The 18,820-nt window shown below is 33.4% G+C and overlaps 13 non-coding genes across 13 annotated transcripts; 5 read left to right on the top strand and 8 right to left on the bottom strand.

Annotated features, from left to right (window-relative positions):
- Positions 1-229: 229 nt before the first annotated feature.
- Positions 230-301, bottom strand: TRNAQ-UUG (transfer RNA glutamine (anticodon UUG)). Its single transcript has one exon. It is a non-coding gene; the product is annotated as a tRNA-Gln (tRNA).
- Positions 302-2,739: 2,438 nt separating this feature from the next.
- Positions 2,740-2,811, bottom strand: TRNAQ-UUG (transfer RNA glutamine (anticodon UUG)). Its single transcript has one exon. It is a non-coding gene; the product is annotated as a tRNA-Gln (tRNA).
- A 1,548-nt stretch (positions 2,812-4,359) lies between these two features.
- Positions 4,360-4,431, top strand: TRNAQ-CUG (transfer RNA glutamine (anticodon CUG)). Its single transcript has one exon. It is a non-coding gene; the product is annotated as a tRNA-Gln (tRNA).
- An 825-nt stretch (positions 4,432-5,256) lies between these two features.
- On the bottom strand, positions 5,257-5,328 carry TRNAQ-UUG (transfer RNA glutamine (anticodon UUG)). The gene has a single exon. It is a non-coding gene; the product is annotated as a tRNA-Gln (tRNA).
- Positions 5,329-6,876: 1,548 nt separating this feature from the next.
- TRNAQ-CUG (transfer RNA glutamine (anticodon CUG)) lies at positions 6,877-6,948 on the top strand. The gene has a single exon. It is a non-coding gene; the product is annotated as a tRNA-Gln (tRNA).
- Positions 6,949-7,773: 825 nt separating this feature from the next.
- Positions 7,774-7,845, bottom strand: TRNAQ-UUG (transfer RNA glutamine (anticodon UUG)). Its single transcript has one exon. It is a non-coding gene; the product is annotated as a tRNA-Gln (tRNA).
- Positions 7,846-10,283: 2,438 nt separating this feature from the next.
- Positions 10,284-10,355, bottom strand: TRNAQ-UUG (transfer RNA glutamine (anticodon UUG)). Its single transcript has one exon. It is a non-coding gene; the product is annotated as a tRNA-Gln (tRNA).
- Positions 10,356-11,903: 1,548 nt separating this feature from the next.
- Positions 11,904-11,975, top strand: TRNAQ-CUG (transfer RNA glutamine (anticodon CUG)). The gene has a single exon. It is a non-coding gene; the product is annotated as a tRNA-Gln (tRNA).
- An 825-nt stretch (positions 11,976-12,800) lies between these two features.
- Positions 12,801-12,872, bottom strand: TRNAQ-UUG (transfer RNA glutamine (anticodon UUG)). Its single transcript has one exon. It is a non-coding gene; the product is annotated as a tRNA-Gln (tRNA).
- Positions 12,873-14,420: 1,548 nt separating this feature from the next.
- On the top strand, positions 14,421-14,492 carry TRNAQ-CUG (transfer RNA glutamine (anticodon CUG)). The gene has a single exon. It is a non-coding gene; the product is annotated as a tRNA-Gln (tRNA).
- An 825-nt stretch (positions 14,493-15,317) lies between these two features.
- TRNAQ-UUG (transfer RNA glutamine (anticodon UUG)) lies at positions 15,318-15,389 on the bottom strand. The gene has a single exon. It is a non-coding gene; the product is annotated as a tRNA-Gln (tRNA).
- A 1,548-nt stretch (positions 15,390-16,937) lies between these two features.
- On the top strand, positions 16,938-17,009 carry TRNAQ-CUG (transfer RNA glutamine (anticodon CUG)). Its single transcript has one exon. It is a non-coding gene; the product is annotated as a tRNA-Gln (tRNA).
- Positions 17,010-17,834: 825 nt separating this feature from the next.
- TRNAQ-UUG (transfer RNA glutamine (anticodon UUG)) lies at positions 17,835-17,906 on the bottom strand. Its single transcript has one exon. It is a non-coding gene; the product is annotated as a tRNA-Gln (tRNA).
- Positions 17,907-18,820: the final 914 nt, after the last annotated feature.

Below are 18,820 nucleotides of genomic sequence, written 5' to 3'. Positions count from 1 at the left end.
TCTTGGATCAGCCTCTTGTGATGAGTTGAGAAAACAGAGTCAGCTCACAAAATATCTCATTATTTTGAGCCATTTTATTTCCATGTTTTCTAAAAGTTCTATCATTTGCTCACATCAAATAGACTTTAAAAATACAATCAATAAATCAATGTTTCACTCTACCCGTGTTAGATTTATGATATTTATGAATACACTTGACAGAAAAAGATTTGGTCATAAGTCATGAAAGTGGTCCCACCGAGATTTGAACTCGGATCCTTGGATTCAAAGTCCAAAGTGCTAACCATTACACCATGGAACCTCCCATGTGACAGTGGAGCAATTTGCTGCAGCAATGTGGACATTTCACATTTTTTATTTTCTACAGTCAAAGACAAACAGAATTATATAACTTTTCTATTCTGTTCAACTTTTGCCTATTGAACTATGTTAGGGAAGGATGTTGCACAAAGGACTCAAGTAACGCTATGACTCTGTTGAACAGTACTTTTTATGTGAGATAAGATTTTGCAATAAAAGATAAGATTCCCCCGTGAATGCAATCTCTTCTGCCAAAATGGAAAGCTCAACCTGGTACAGGTGGGTTGATGGTGTTATGCTTGTCAATCTGGACTCTGAAAACAGGGATCTAAGTTCAAAGCTCAGTGGGACTTATCTAAACTTTACGATTTTTTTTCCATTCAGTTCTTAGAAGTATTAATTGGAAAAACATCTCATTTACTTATAAACTTGTACGTATCAACTTATATGTATGTATCTCCCTATATATCGCTATATGTCTATGTATATTTATCTGAAAATATAAATATATACATTATAAAAATACATATAATTAATAGAGGTGAAAATAATGAACAGTTGTTGCCTCTCCGCATTTGAAACATGAGCTTCTTCTCCTTCCTCTTCTATATGTCCTGAAATTGAGATAGTCACTTTTTAATCAATTTTGATCTAACAACATAGTTGATTTGTACAAAGCATATCATACGATCTGTGAATAATTCTAAAAAAGAAAATTAGATCAGTACCTTTGAGGCCTCCAAGCAAAAGCTTATATTTCATGATTGCAGATCGACTGTTGAAAATCAGCATGAGAAATGTTTTATTTCACAATTTCCATACTAATATACAAAAAACATTTGTACTATCTGAATGATACCGTCATTGTGGTTCTCTAGGTTTGATTTAAGAACACATCTCTTTCAAAATGTGCTATATTCGCCTTATCAATAGTGTGGAAATCTTCAAAAAGGAATGCTGGGAATCAGCCCTCTGAAATGCATTTGAGAAAAACAGGATAGGATTTTGTAATGTTGCACTATTTTGTGTAGGAATGTGATGTTATGTGTATTATAAAGTTCGTATTTCTGTAACTTGTTCAAGCTGTTGGACATTTTGAAAGGAGTCAACATTTGTCTCTTTCAACCTACTGGTGTTGGATTGGAGCTATCAATAACAAAAGATGACAGAAATGTAAAAGGTCGAGATTAGTAAAATAGTACCTCAAAGAATTGGACTGGTACCTTTGCATGCAAAGTCCAAAGTGCCAAGCGTTGCTCTTTGGAGCCACCCATGTGAGAGACAGAGAAATGGATGTAGTAGTTTGGAAATGTAGAATGTTTTAATATTCTTCAGTCAAATATGATCATTATTTTGTAAATTGCATTTCCTGATAAACGTTTGCACATTTAACACTGTTATGGAGAATGCAGCTGAAAAGAATCAAATCACATTATAGCTCTTTACACTATGAGCATTCAACTGAGATATCTTTTCATCAATGTAAGAAAAGCCCCCGCACTGATGCGCTCTCTTTTGTCTCAATGGAAAAATCCCTCATGTATGGCAGGGTTCCATGGTGTAATGGTTAGCACTCTGAATCCAGCGATCCGAGTTCAAATCTCGGTGGGACCTGCTTGAATTATGAGATTTAATATTTCACTAATTTCTTAGAATTTGGACTTGGAAAAACATAACGTCAAAGTTTTATACTGAAACTTATCAACGTATAAGTATGTATCTATGTACACATGGCTATATCCATCTAGATAGTGATAATACAATATAAAGAAATGAATTATTCATAAACATAAGTACTGAAGCTGAAAACTAAAAACTGTTCTTTCCCATCCACAATTTAAGCAAGAGGTTCTTTTCCTTTCTCATCTTTATGATCAGTAATAAGATAGTTCATTTTGCTGATTTCTTATCTGACAACATTCTTGACTTACACAGTGCATTTAATTGTGAATTTCTTTGAAAGAGGAATTCAGATTAATACATTTGACATGTCTTTCGAAAGATTCTACTTTGTGGTTATGGATCTACTTTAGAAAAACAGAGTGTAAATATCTGTGTGTCTTAATTTCAAGATTGTTATTTAAAAGTTCATCTCTTCTGTCCCCAAAATACACAATTTGATTCCTCAAGTTTTCTTTTAATGAAGGCTTTCCAATTAAAAAAGTTCTGTGTTCCCCTTATCAATAACAGTAAGATTTAAACAAGTAATATCTTGGATCAGCCTCTTGTGATGAGTTGAGAAAACAGAGTCAGCTCACAAAATATCTCATTATTTTGAGCCATTTTATTTCCATGTTTTCTAAAAGTTCTATCATTTGCTCACATCAAATAGACTTTAAAAATACAATCAATAAATCAATGTTTCACTCTACCCGTGTTAGATTTATGATATTTATGAATACACTTGACAGAAAAAGATTTGGTCATAAGTCATGAAAGTGGTCCCACCGAGATTTGAACTCGGATCCTTGGATTCAAAGTCCAAAGTCCTAACCATTACACCATGGAACCTCCCATGTGACAGGGGAGCAAATTGCTGCAGCAATGTGGACATTTCACATTTTTTATTTTCTACAGTCAAAGACAAACAGAATTATATAACTTTTCTATTCTGTTCAACTTTTGCCTATTGAACTATGTTAGGGAAGGATGTTGCACAAAGGACTCAAGTAACGCTATGACTCTGTTGAACAGTACTTTTTATGTGAGATAAGATTTTGCAATAAAAGATAAGATTCCCCCGTGAATGCAATCTCTTCTGCCAAAATGGAAAGCTCAACCTGGTACAGGTGGGTTGATGGTGTTATGCTTGTCAATCTGGACTCTGAAAACAGGGATCTAAGTACAAAGCTCAGTGGGACTTATCTAAACTTTACGATTTTTTTTCCATTCAGTTCTTAGAAGTATTAATTGGAAAAACATCTCATTTACTTATAAACTTGTACGTATCAACTTATATGTATGTATCTCCCTATATATCGCTATATGTCTATGTATATTTATCGGAAAATATAAATATATACATTATAAAAATACATATAATTGATAGAGGTGAAAATAATGAACAGTTGTTGCCTCTCCGCATTTGAAACATGAGCTTCTTCTCCTTCCTCTTCTATATGTCCTGAAATTGAGATAGTCACTTTTTAATCAATTTTGATCTAACAACATAGTTGATTTGTACAAAGCATATCATACGATCTGTGAATAATTCTAAAAAAGAAAATTAGATCAGTACCTTTGAGGCCTCCAAGCAAAAGCTTATATTTCATGATTGCAGATCGACTGTTGAAAATCAGCATGAGAAATGTTTTATTTTACAATTTCCATACTAATATACAAAAAACATTTGTACTATCTGAATGATACCGTCATTGTGGTTCTCTAGGTTTGATTTAAGAACACATCTCTTTCAAAATGTGCTATATTCGCCTTATCAATAGTGTGGAAATCTTCAAAAAGGAATGCTGGGAATCAGCCCTCTGAAATGCATTTGAGAAAAACAGGATAGGATTTTGTAATGTCGCACTATTTTGTGTAGGAATGTGATGTTATGTGTATTATAAAGTTCGTATTTCTGTAACTTGTTCAAGCTGTTGGACATTTTGAAAGGAGTCAACATTTGTCTCTTTCAACCTACTGGTGTTGGATTGGAGCTATCAATAACAAAAGATGACAGAAATGTAAAAGGTCGAGATTAGTAAAATAGTACCTCAAAGAATTGGACTGGTACCTTTGCATGCAAAGTCCAAAGTGCCAAGCGTTGCTCTTTGGAGCCACCCATGTGAGAGACAGAGAAATGGATGTAGTAGTTTGGAAATGTAGAATGTTTTAATATTCTTCAGTCAAATATGATCATTATTTTGTAAATTGCATTTCCTGATAAACGTTTGCACATTTAACACTGTTATGGAGAATGCAGCTGAAAAGAATCAAATCACATTATAGCTCTTTACACTATGAGCATTCAACTGAGATATCTTTTCATCAATGAAAGAAAAGCCCCCGCACTGATGCGCTCTCTTTTGTCTCAATGGAAAAATCCCTCATGTATGGCAGGGTTCCATGGTGTAATGGTTAGCACTCTGGACTCTGAATCCAGCGATCCGAGTTCAAATCTCGGTGGGACCTGCTTGAATTATGAGATTTAATATTTCACTAATTTCTTAGAATTTGGACTTGGAAAAACATAACGTCAAAGTTTTATACTGAAACTTATCAACGTATAAGTATGTATCTATGTACACATGGCTATATCCATCTAGATAGTGATAATACAATATAAAGAAATGAATTATTCATAAACATAAGTACTGAAGCTGAAAACTAAAAACTGTTCTTTCCCATCCACAATTTAAGCAAGAGGTTCTTTTCCTTTCTCATCTTTATGATCAGTAATAAGATAGTTCATTTTGCTGATTTCTTATCTGACAACATTCTTGACTTACACAGTGCATTTAATTGTGAATTTCTTTGAAAGAGGAATTCAGATTAATACATTTGACATGTCTTTCGAAAGATTCTACTTTGTGGTTATGGATCTACTTTAGAAAAACAGAGTGTAAATATCTGTGTGTCTTAATTTCAAGATTGTTATTTAAAAGTTCATCTCTTCTGTCCCCAAAATACACAATTTGATTCCTCAAGTTTTCTTTTAATGAAGGCTTTCCAATTAAAAAAGTTCCGTGTTCCCCTTATCAATAACAGTAAGATTTAAACAAGTAATATCTTGGATCAGCCTCTTGTGATGAGTTGAGAAAACAGAGTCAGCTCACAAAATATCTCATTATTTTGAGCCATTTTATTTCCATGTTTTCTAAAAGTTCTATCATTTGCTCACATCAAATAGACTTTAAAAATACAATCAATAAATCAATGTTTCACTCTACCCGTGTTAGATTTATGATATTTATGAATACACTTGACAGAAAAAGATTTGGTCATAAGTCATGAAAGTGGTCCCACCGAGATTTGAACTCGGATCCTTGGATTCAAAGTCCAAAGTCCTAACCATTACACCATGGAACCTCCCATGTGACAGTGGAGCAAATTGCTGCAGCAATGTGGACATTTCACATTTTTTATTTTCTACAGTCAAAGACAAACAGAATTATATAACTTTTCTATTCTGTTCAACTTTTGCCTATTGAACTATGTTAGGGAAGGATGTTGCACAAAGGACTCAAGTAACGCTATGACTCTGTTGAACAGTACTTTTTATGTGAGATAAGATTTTGCAATAAAAGATAAGATTCCCCCGTGAATGCAATCTCTTCTGCCAAAATGGAAAGCTCAACCTGGTACAGGTGGGTTGATGGTGTTATGCTTGTCAATCTGGACTCTGAAAACAGGGATCTAAGTACAAAGCTCAGTGGGACTTATCTAAACTTTACAATTTTTTTTCCATTCAGTTCTTAGAAGTATTAATTGGAAAAACATCTCATTTACTTATAAACTTGTACGTATCAACTTATATGTATGTATCTCCCTATATATCGCTATATGTCTATGTATATTTATCGGAAAATATAAATATATACATTATAAAAATACATATAATTGATAGAGGTGAAAATAATGAACAGTTGTTGCCTCTCCGCATTTGAAACATGAGCTTCTTCTCCTTCCTCTTCTATATGTCCTGAAATTGAGATAGTCACTTTTTAATCAATTTTGATCTAACAACATAGTTGATTTGTACAAAGCATATCATACGATCTGTGAATAATTCTAAAAAAGAAAATTAGATCAGTACCTTTGAGGCCTCCAAGCAAAAGCTTATATTTCATGATTGCAGATCGACTGTTGAAAATCAGCATGAGAAATGTTTTATTTCACAATTTCCATACTAATATACAAAAAACATTTGTACTATCTGAATGATACCGTCATTGTGGTTCTCTAGGTTTGATTTAAGAACACATCTCTTTCAAAATGTGCTATATTCGCCTTATCAATAGTGTGGAAATCTTCAAAAAGGAATGCTGGGAATCAGCCCTCTGAAATGCATTTGAGAAAAACAGGATAGGATTTTGTAATGTCGCACTATTTTGTGTAGGAATGTGATGTTATGTGTATTATAAAGTTCGTATTTCTGTAACTTGTTCAAGCTGTTGGACATTTTGAAAGGAGTCAACATTTGTCTCTTTCAACCTACTGGTGTTGGATTGGAGCTATCAATAACAAAAGATGACAGAAATGTAAAAGGTCGAGATTAGTAAAATAGTACCTCAAAGAATTGGACTGGTACCTTTGCATGCAAAGTCCAAAGTGCCAAGCGTTGCTCTTTGGAGCCACCCATGTGAGAGACAGAGAAATGGATGTAGTAGTTTGGAAATGTAGAATGTTTTAATATTCTTCAGTCAAATATGATCATTATTTTGTAAATTGCATTTCCTGATAAACGTTTGCACATTTAACACTGTTATGGAGAATGCAGCTGAAAAGAATCAAATCACATTATAGCTCTTTACACTATGAGCATTCAACTGAGATATCTTTTCATCAATGAAAGAAAAGCCCCCGCACTGATGCGCTCTCTTTTGTCTCAATGGAAAAATCCCTCATGTATGGCAGGGTTCCATGGTGTAATGGTTAGCACTCTGGACTCTGAATCCAGCGATCCGAGTTCAAATCTCGGTGGGACCTGCTTGAATTATGAGATTTAATATTTCACTAATTTCTTAGAATTTGGACTTGGAAAAACATAACGTCAAAGTTTTATACTGAAACTTATCAACGTATAAGTATGTATCTATGTACACATGGCTATATCCATCTAGATAGTGATAATACAATATAAAGAAATGAATTATTCATAAACATAAGTACTGAAGCTGAAAACTAAAAACTGTTCTTTCCCATCCACAATTTAAGCAAGAGGTTCTTTTCCTTTCTCATCTTTATGATCAGTAATCAGATAGTTCATTTTGCTGATTTCTTATCTGACAACATTCTTGACTTACACAGTGCATTTAATTGTGAATTTCTTTGAAAGAGGAATTCAGATTAATACATTTGACATGTCTTTCGAAAGATTCTACTTTGTGGTTATGGATCTACTTTAGAAAAACAGAGTGTAAATATCTGTGTGTCTTAATTTCAAGATTGTTATTTAAAAGTTCATCTCTTCTGTCCCCAAAATACACAATTTGATTCCTCAAGTTTTCTTTTAATGAAGGCTTTCCAATTAAAAAAGTTCTGTGTTCCCCTTATCAATAACAGTAAGATTTAAACAAGTAATATCTTGGATCAGCCTCTTGTGATGAGTTGAGAAAACAGAGTCAGCTCACAAAATATCTCATTATTTTGAGCCATTTTATTTCCATGTTTTCTAAAAGTTCTATCATTTGCTCACATCAAATAGACTTTAAAAATACAATCAATAAATCAATGTTTCACTCTACCCGTGTTAGATTTATGATATTTATGAATACACTTGACAGAAAAAGATTTGGTCATAAGTCATGAAAGTGGTCCCACCGAGATTTGAACTCGGATCCTTGGATTCAAAGTCCAAAGTGCTAACCATTACACCATGGAACCTCCCATGTGACAGTGGAGCAATTTGCTGCAGCAATGTGGACATTTCACATTTTTTATTTTCTACAGTCAAAGACAAACAGAATTATATAACTTTTCTATTCTGTTCAACTTTTGCCTATTGAACTATGTTAGGGAAGGATGTTGCACAAAGGACTCAAGTAACGCTATGACTCTGTTGAACAGTACTTTTTATGTGAGATAAGATTTTGCAATAAAAGATAAGATTCCCCCGTGAATGCAATCTCTTCTGCCAAAATGGAAAGCTCAACCTGGTACAGGTGGGTTGATGGTGTTATGCTTGTCAATCTGGACTCTGAAAACAGGGATCTAAGTTCAAAGCTCAGTGGGACTTATCTAAACTTTACGATTTTTTTTCCATTCAGTTCTTAGAAGTATTAATTGGAAAAACATCTCATTTACTTATAAACTTGTACGTATCAACTTATATGTATGTATCTCCCTATATATCGCTATATGTCTATGTATATTTATCTGAAAATATAAATATATACATTATAAAAATACATATAATTAATAGAGGTGAAAATAATGAACAGTTGTTGCCTCTCCGCATTTGAAACATGAGCTTCTTCTCCTTCCTCTTCTATATGTCCTGAAATTGAGATAGTCACTTTTTAATCAATTTTGATCTAACAACATAGTTGATTTGTACAAAGCATATCATACGATCTGTGAATAATTCTAAAAAAGAAAATTAGATCAGTACCTTTGAGGCCTCCAAGCAAAAGCTTATATTTCATGATTGCAGATCGACTGTTGAAAATCAGCATGAGAAATGTTTTATTTCACAATTTCCATACTAATATACAAAAAACATTTGTACTATCTGAATGATACCGTCATTGTGGTTCTCTAGGTTTGATTTAAGAACACATCTCTTTCAAAATGTGCTATATTCGCCTTATCAATAGTGTGGAAATCTTCAAAAAGGAATGCTGGGAATCAGCCCTCTGAAATGCATTTGAGAAAAACAGGATAGGATTTTGTAATGTTGCACTATTTTGTGTAGGAATGTGATGTTATGTGTATTATAAAGTTCGTATTTCTGTAACTTGTTCAAGCTGTTGGACATTTTGAAAGGAGTCAACATTTGTCTCTTTCAACCTACTGGTGTTGGATTGGAGCTATCAATAACAAAAGATGACAGAAATGTAAAAGGTCGAGATTAGTAAAATAGTACCTCAAAGAATTGGACTGGTACCTTTGCATGCAAAGTCCAAAGTGCCAAGCGTTGCTCTTTGGAGCCACCCATGTGAGAGACAGAGAAATGGATGTAGTAGTTTGGAAATGTAGAATGTTTTAATATTCTTCAGTCAAATATGATCATTATTTTGTAAATTGCATTTCCTGATAAACGTTTGCACATTTAACACTGTTATGGAGAATGCAGCTGAAAAGAATCAAATCACATTATAGCTCTTTACACTATGAGCATTCAACTGAGATATCTTTTCATCAATGTAAGAAAAGCCCCCGCACTGATGCGCTCTCTTTTGTCTCAATGGAAAAATCCCTCATGTATGGCAGGGTTCCATGGTGTAATGGTTAGCACTCTGAATCCAGCGATCCGAGTTCAAATCTCGGTGGGACCTGCTTGAATTATGAGATTTAATATTTCACTAATTTCTTAGAATTTGGACTTGGAAAAACATAACGTCAAAGTTTTATACTGAAACTTATCAACGTATAAGTATGTATCTATGTACACATGGCTATATCCATCTAGATAGTGATAATACAATATAAAGAAATGAATTATTCATAAACATAAGTACTGAAGCTGAAAACTAAAAACTGTTCTTTCCCATCCACAATTTAAGCAAGAGGTTCTTTTCCTTTCTCATCTTTATGATCAGTAATAAGATAGTTCATTTTGCTGATTTCTTATCTGACAACATTCTTGACTTACACAGTGCATTTAATTGTGAATTTCTTTGAAAGAGGAATTCAGATTAATACATTTGACATGTCTTTCGAAAGATTCTACTTTGTGGTTATGGATCTACTTTAGAAAAACAGAGTGTAAATATCTGTGTGTCTTAATTTCAAGATTGTTATTTAAAAGTTCATCTCTTCTGTCCCCAAAATACACAATTTGATTCCTCAAGTTTTCTTTTAATGAAGGCTTTCCAATTAAAAAAGTTCTGTGTTCCCCTTATCAATAACAGTAAGATTTAAACAAGTAATATCTTGGATCAGCCTCTTGTGATGAGTTGAGAAAACAGAGTCAGCTCACAAAATATCTCATTATTTTGAGCCATTTTATTTCCATGTTTTCTAAAAGTTCTATCATTTGCTCACATCAAATAGACTTTAAAAATACAATCAATAAATCAATGTTTCACTCTACCCGTGTTAGATTTATGATATTTATGAATACACTTGACAGAAAAAGATTTGGTCATAAGTCATGAAAGTGGTCCCACCGAGATTTGAACTCGGATCCTTGGATTCAAAGTCCAAAGTCCTAACCATTACACCATGGAACCTCCCATGTGACAGGGGAGCAAATTGCTGCAGCAATGTGGACATTTCACATTTTTTATTTTCTACAGTCAAAGACAAACAGAATTATATAACTTTTCTATTCTGTTCAACTTTTGCCTATTGAACTATGTTAGGGAAGGATGTTGCACAAAGGACTCAAGTAACGCTATGACTCTGTTGAACAGTACTTTTTATGTGAGATAAGATTTTGCAATAAAAGATAAGATTCCCCCGTGAATGCAATCTCTTCTGCCAAAATGGAAAGCTCAACCTGGTACAGGTGGGTTGATGGTGTTATGCTTGTCAATCTGGACTCTGAAAACAGGGATCTAAGTACAAAGCTCAGTGGGACTTATCTAAACTTTACGATTTTTTTTCCATTCAGTTCTTAGAAGTATTAATTGGAAAAACATCTCATTTACTTATAAACTTGTACGTATCAACTTATATGTATGTATCTCCCTATATATCGCTATATGTCTATGTATATTTATCGGAAAATATAAATATATACATTATAAAAATACATATAATTGATAGAGGTGAAAATAATGAACAGTTGTTGCCTCTCCGCATTTGAAACATGAGCTTCTTCTCCTTCCTCTTCTATATGTCCTGAAATTGAGATAGTCACTTTTTAATCAATTTTGATCTAACAACATAGTTGATTTGTACAAAGCATATCATACGATCTGTGAATAATTCTAAAAAAGAAAATTAGATCAGTACCTTTGAGGCCTCCAAGCAAAAGCTTATATTTCATGATTGCAGATCGACTGTTGAAAATCAGCATGAGAAATGTTTTATTTTACAATTTCCATACTAATATACAAAAAACATTTGTACTATCTGAATGATACCGTCATTGTGGTTCTCTAGGTTTGATTTAAGAACACATCTCTTTCAAAATGTGCTATATTCGCCTTATCAATAGTGTGGAAATCTTCAAAAAGGAATGCTGGGAATCAGCCCTCTGAAATGCATTTGAGAAAAACAGGATAGGATTTTGTAATGTCGCACTATTTTGTGTAGGAATGTGATGTTATGTGTATTATAAAGTTCGTATTTCTGTAACTTGTTCAAGCTGTTGGACATTTTGAAAGGAGTCAACATTTGTCTCTTTCAACCTACTGGTGTTGGATTGGAGCTATCAATAACAAAAGATGACAGAAATGTAAAAGGTCGAGATTAGTAAAATAGTACCTCAAAGAATTGGACTGGTACCTTTGCATGCAAAGTCCAAAGTGCCAAGCGTTGCTCTTTGGAGCCACCCATGTGAGAGACAGAGAAATGGATGTAGTAGTTTGGAAATGTAGAATGTTTTAATATTCTTCAGTCAAATATGATCATTATTTTGTAAATTGCATTTCCTGATAAACGTTTGCACATTTAACACTGTTATGGAGAATGCAGCTGAAAAGAATCAAATCACATTATAGCTCTTTACACTATGAGCATTCAACTGAGATATCTTTTCATCAATGAAAGAAAAGCCCCCGCACTGATGCGCTCTCTTTTGTCTCAATGGAAAAATCCCTCATGTATGGCAGGGTTCCATGGTGTAATGGTTAGCACTCTGGACTCTGAATCCAGCGATCCGAGTTCAAATCTCGGTGGGACCTGCTTGAATTATGAGATTTAATATTTCACTAATTTCTTAGAATTTGGACTTGGAAAAACATAACGTCAAAGTTTTATACTGAAACTTATCAACGTATAAGTATGTATCTATGTACACATGGCTATATCCATCTAGATAGTGATAATACAATATAAAGAAATGAATTATTCATAAACATAAGTACTGAAGCTGAAAACTAAAAACTGTTCTTTCCCATCCACAATTTAAGCAAGAGGTTCTTTTCCTTTCTCATCTTTATGATCAGTAATAAGATAGTTCATTTTGCTGATTTCTTATCTGACAACATTCTTGACTTACACAGTGCATTTAATTGTGAATTTCTTTGAAAGAGGAATTCAGATTAATACATTTGACATGTCTTTCGAAAGATTCTACTTTGTGGTTATGGATCTACTTTAGAAAAACAGAGTGTAAATATCTGTGTGTCTTAATTTCAAGATTGTTATTTAAAAGTTCATCTCTTCTGTCCCCAAAATACACAATTTGATTCCTCAAGTTTTCTTTTAATGAAGGCTTTCCAATTAAAAAAGTTCCGTGTTCCCCTTATCAATAACAGTAAGATTTAAACAAGTAATATCTTGGATCAGCCTCTTGTGATGAGTTGAGAAAACAGAGTCAGCTCACAAAATATCTCATTATTTTGAGCCATTTTATTTCCATGTTTTCTAAAAGTTCTATCATTTGCTCACATCAAATAGACTTTAAAAATACAATCAATAAATCAATGTTTCACTCTACCCGTGTTAGATTTATGATATTTATGAATACACTTGACAGAAAAAGATTTGGTCATAAGTCATGAAAGTGGTCCCACCGAGATTTGAACTCGGATCCTTGGATTCAAAGTCCAAAGTCCTAACCATTACACCATGGAACCTCCCATGTGACAGTGGAGCAAATTGCTGCAGCAATGTGGACATTTCACATTTTTTATTTTCTACAGTCAAAGACAAACAGAATTATATAACTTTTCTATTCTGTTCAACTTTTGCCTATTGAACTATGTTAGGGAAGGATGTTGCACAAAGGACTCAAGTAACGCTATGACTCTGTTGAACAGTACTTTTTATGTGAGATAAGATTTTGCAATAAAAGATAAGATTCCCCCGTGAATGCAATCTCTTCTGCCAAAATGGAAAGCTCAACCTGGTACAGGTGGGTTGATGGTGTTATGCTTGTCAATCTGGACTCTGAAAACAGGGATCTAAGTACAAAGCTCAGTGGGACTTATCTAAACTTTACAATTTTTTTTCCATTCAGTTCTTAGAAGTATTAATTGGAAAAACATCTCATTTACTTATAAACTTGTACGTATCAACTTATATGTATGTATCTCCCTATATATCGCTATATGTCTATGTATATTTATCGGAAAATATAAATATATACATTATAAAAATACATATAATTGATAGAGGTGAAAATAATGAACAGTTGTTGCCTCTCCGCATTTGAAACATGAGCTTCTTCTCCTTCCTCTTCTATATGTCCTGAAATTGAGATAGTCACTTTTTAATCAATTTTGATCTAACAACATAGTTGATTTGTACAAAGCATATCATACGATCTGTGAATAATTCTAAAAAAGAAAATTAGATCAGTACCTTTGAGGCCTCCAAGCAAAAGCTTATATTTCATGATTGCAGATCGACTGTTGAAAATCAGCATGAGAAATGTTTTATTTCACAATTTCCATACTAATATACAAAAAACATTTGTACTATCTGAATGATACCGTCATTGTGGTTCTCTAGGTTTGATTTAAGAACACATCTCTTTCAAAATGTGCTATATTCGCCTTATCAATAGTGTGGAAATCTTCAAAAAGGAATGCTGGGAATCAGCCCTCTGAAATGCATTTGAGAAAAACAGGATAGGATTTTGTAATGTCGCACTATTTTGTGTAGGAATGTGATGTTATGTGTATTATAAAGTTCGTATTTCTGTAACTTGTTCAAGCTGTTGGACATTTTGAAAGGAGTCAACATTTGTCTCTTTCAACCTACTGGTGTTGGATTGGAGCTATCAATAACAAAAGATGACAGAAATGTAAAAGGTCGAGATTAGTAAAATAGTACCTCAAAGAATTGGACTGGTACCTTTGCATGCAAAGTCCAAAGTGCCAAGCGTTGCTCTTTGGAGCCACCCATGTGAGAGACAGAGAAATGGATGTAGTAGTTTGGAAATGTAGAATGTTTTAATATTCTTCAGTCAAATATGATCATTATTTTGTAAATTGCATTTCCTGATAAACGTTTGCACATTTAACACTGTTATGGAGAATGCAGCTGAAAAGAATCAAATCACATTATAGCTCTTTACACTATGAGCATTCAACTGAGATATCTTTTCATCAATGAAAGAAAAGCCCCCGCACTGATGCGCTCTCTTTTGTCTCAATGGAAAAATCCCTCATGTATGGCAGGGTTCCATGGTGTAATGGTTAGCACTCTGGACTCTGAATCCAGCGATCCGAGTTCAAATCTCGGTGGGACCTGCTTGAATTATGAGATTTAATATTTCACTAATTTCTTAGAATTTGGACTTGGAAAAACATAACGTCAAAGTTTTATACTGAAACTTATCAACGTATAAGTATGTATCTATGTACACATGGCTATATCCATCTAGATAGTGATAATACAATATAAAGAAATGAATTATTCATAAACATAAGTACTGAAGCTGAAAACTAAAAACTGTTCTTTCCCATCCACAATTTAAGCAAGAGGTTCTTTTCCTTTCTCATCTTTATGATCAGTAATAAGATAGTTCATTTTGCTGATTTCTTATCTGACAACATTCTTGACTTACACAGTGCATTTAATTGTGAATTTCTTTGAAAGAGGAATTCAGATTAATACATTTGACATGTCTTTCGAAAGATTCTACTTTGTGGTTATGGATCTACTTTAGAAAAACAGAGTGTAAATATCTGTGTGTCTTAATTTCAAGATTGTTATTTAAAAGTTCATCTCTTCTGTCCCCAAAATACACAATTTGATTCCTCAAGTTTTCTTTTAATGAAGGCTTTCCAATTAAAAAAGTTCCGTGTTCCCCTTATCAATAACAGTAAGATTTAAACAAGTAATATCTTGGATCAGCCTCTTGTGATGAGTTGAGAAAACAGAGTCAGCTCACAAAATATCTCATTATTTTGAGCCATTTTATTTCCATGTTTTCTAAAAGTTCTATCATTTGCTCACATCAAATAGACTTTAAAAATACAATCAATAAATCAATGTTTCACTCTACCCGTGTTAGATTTATGATATTTATGAATACACTTGACAGAAAAAGATTTGGTCATAAGTCATGAAAGTGGTCCCACCGAGATTTGAACTCGGATCCTTGGATTCAAAGTCCAAAGTCCTAACCATTACACCATGGAACCTCCCATGTGACAGTGGAGCAAATTGCTGCAGCAATGTGGACATTTCACATTTTTTATTTTCTACAGTCAAAGACAAACAGAATTATATAACTTTTCTATTCTGTTCAACTTTTGCCTATTGAACTATGTTAGGGAAGGATGTTGCACAAAGGACTCAAGTAACGCTATGACTCTGTTGAACAGTACTTTTTATGTGAGATAAGATTTTGCAATAAAAGATAAGATTCCCCCGTGAATGCAATCTCTTCTGCCAAAATGGAAAGCTCAACCTGGTACAGGTGGGTTGATGGTGTTATGCTTGTCAATCTGGACTCTGAAAACAGGGATCTAAGTACAAAGCTCAGTGGGACTTATCTAAACTTTACAATTTTTTTTCCATTCAGTTCTTAGAAGTATTAATTGGAAAAACATCTCATTTACTTATAAACTTGTACGTATCAACTTATATGTATGTATCTCCCTATATATCGCTATATGTCTATGTATATTTATCGGAAAATATAAATATATACATTATAAAAATACATATAATTGATAGAGGTGAAAATAATGAACAGTTGTTGCCTCTCCGCATTTGAAACATGAGCTTCTTCTCCTTCCTCTTCTATATGTCCTGAAATTGAGATAGTCACTTTTTAATCAATTTTGATCTAACAACATAGTTGATTTGTACAAAGCATATCATACGATCTGTGAATAATTCTAAAAAAGAAAATTAGATCAGTACCTTTGAGGCCTCCAAGCAAAAGCTTATATTTCATGATTGCAGATCGACTGTTGAAAATCAGCATGAGAAATGTTTTATTTCACAATTTCCATACTAATATACAAAAAACATTTGTACTATCTGAATGATACCGTCATTGTGGTTCTCTAGGTTTGATTTAAGAACACATCTCTTTCAAAATGTGCTATATTCGCCTTATCAATAGTGTGGAAATCTTCAAAAAGGAATGCTGGGAATCAGCCCTCTGAAATGCATTTGAGAAAAACAGGATAGGATTTTGTAATGTCGCACTATTTTGTGTAGGAATGTGATGTTATGTGTATTATAAAGTTCGTATTTCTGTAACTTGTTCAAGCTGTTGGACATTTTGAAAGGAGTCAACATTTGTCTCTTTCAACCTACTGGTGTTGGATTGGAGCTATCAATAACAAAAGATGACAGAAATGTAAAAGGTCGAGATTAGTAAAATAGTACCTCAAAGAATTGGACTGGTACCTTTGCATGCAAAGTCCAAAGTGCCAAGCGTTGCTCTTTGGAGCCACCCATGTGAGAGACAGAGAAATGGATGTAGTAGTTTGGAAATGTAGAATGTTTTAATATTCTTCAGTCAAATATGATCATTATTTTGTAAATTGCATTTCCTGATAAACGTTTGCACATTTAACACTGTTATGGAGAATGCAGCTGAAAAGAATCAAATCACATTATAGCTCTTTACACTATGAGCATTCAACTGAGATATCTTTTCATCAATGTAAGAAAAGCCCCCGCACTGATGCGCTCTCTTTTGTCTCAATGGAAAAATCCCTCATGTATGGCAGGGTTCCATGGTGTAATGGTTAGCACTCTGGACTCTGAATCCAGCGATCCGAGTTCAAATCTCGGTGGGACCTGCTTGAATTATGAGATTTAATATTTCACTAATTTCTTAGAATTTGGACTTGGAAAAACATAACGTCAAAGTTTTATACTGAAACTTATCAACGTATAAGTATGTATCTATGTACACATGGCTATATCCATCTAGATAGTGATAATACAATATAAAGAAATGAATTATTCATAAACATAAGTACTGAAGCTGAAAACTAAAAACTGTTCTTTCCCATCCACAATTTAAGCAAGAGGTTCTTTTCCTTTCTCATCTTTATGATCAGTAATCAGATAGTTCATTTTGCTGATTTCTTATCTGACAACATTCTTGACTTACACAGTGCATTTAATTGTGAATTTCTTTGAAAGAGGAATTCAGATTAATACATTTGACATGTCTTTCGAAAGATTCTACTTTGTGGTTATGGATCTACTTTAGAAAAACAGAGTGTAAATATCTGTGTGTCTTAATTTCAAGATTGTTATTTAAAAGTTCATCTCTTCTGTCCCCAAAATACACAATTTGATTCCTCAAGTTTTCTTTTAATGAAGGCTTTCCAATTAAAAAAGTTCTGTGTTCCCCTTATCAATAACAGTAAGATTTAAACAAGTAATATCTTGGATCAGCCTCTTGTGATGAGTTGAGAAAACAGAGTCAGCTCACAAAATATCTCATTATTTTGAGCCATTTTATTTCCATGTTTTCTAAAAGTTCTATCATTTGCTCACATCAAATAGACTTTAAAAATACAATCAATAAATCAATGTTTCACTCTACCCGTGTTAGATTTATGATATTTATGAATACACTTGACAGAAAAAGATTTGGTCATAAGTCATGAAAGTGGTCCCACCGAGATTTGAACTCGGATCCTTGGATTCAAAGTCCAAAGTGCTAACCATTACACCATGGAACCTCCCATGTGACAGGGGAGCAAATTGCTGCAGCAATGTGGACATTTCACATTTTTTATTTTCTACAGTCAAAGACAAACAGAATTATATAACTTTTCTATTCTGTTCAACTTTTGCCTATTGAACTATGTTAGGGAAGGATGTTGCACAAAGGACTCAAGTAACGCTATGACTCTGTTGAACAGTACTTTTTATGTGAGATAAGATTTTGCAAAAAAAGATAAGATTCCCCCGTGAATGCAATCTCTTCTGCCAAAATGGAAAGCTCAACCTGGTACAGGTGGGTTGATGGTGTTATGCTTGTCAATCTGGACTCTGAAAACAGGGATCTAAGTACAAAGCTCAGTGGGACTTATCTAAACTTTACAATTTTTTTTCCATTCAGTTCTTAGAAGTATTAATTGGAAAAACATCTCATTTACTTATAAACTTGTACGTATCAACTTATATGTATGTATCTCCCTATATATCGCTATATGTCTATGTATATTTATCGGAAAATATAAATATATACATTATAAAAATACATATAATTAATAGAGGTGAAAATAATGAACAGTTGTTGCCTCTCCGCATTTGAAACATGAGCTTCTTCTCCTTCCTCTTCTATATGTCCTGAAATTGAGATAGTCACTTTTTAATCAATTTTGATCTAACGACATAGTTGATTTGTACAAAGCATATCATACGATCTGTGAATAATTCTAAAAAAGAAAATTAGATCAGTACCTTTGAGGCCTCCAAGCAAAAGCTTATATTTCATGATTGCAGATCGACTGTTGAAAATCAGCATGAGAAATGTTTTATTTCACAATTTCCATACTAATATACAAAAAACATTTGTACTATCTGAATGATACCGTCATTGTGGTTCTCTAGGTTTGATTTAAGAACACATCTCTTTCAAAATGTGCTA

Source organism: Lissotriton vulgaris, chromosome 4_1 (assembly GCF_964263255.1).
Source record: "Lissotriton vulgaris chromosome 4_1, aLisVul1.2, whole genome shotgun sequence".
NCBI lineage: Eukaryota > Metazoa > Chordata > Amphibia > Caudata > Salamandridae > Lissotriton > Lissotriton vulgaris.
This window is presented reverse-complemented; position numbering and strand designations above follow the sequence as displayed.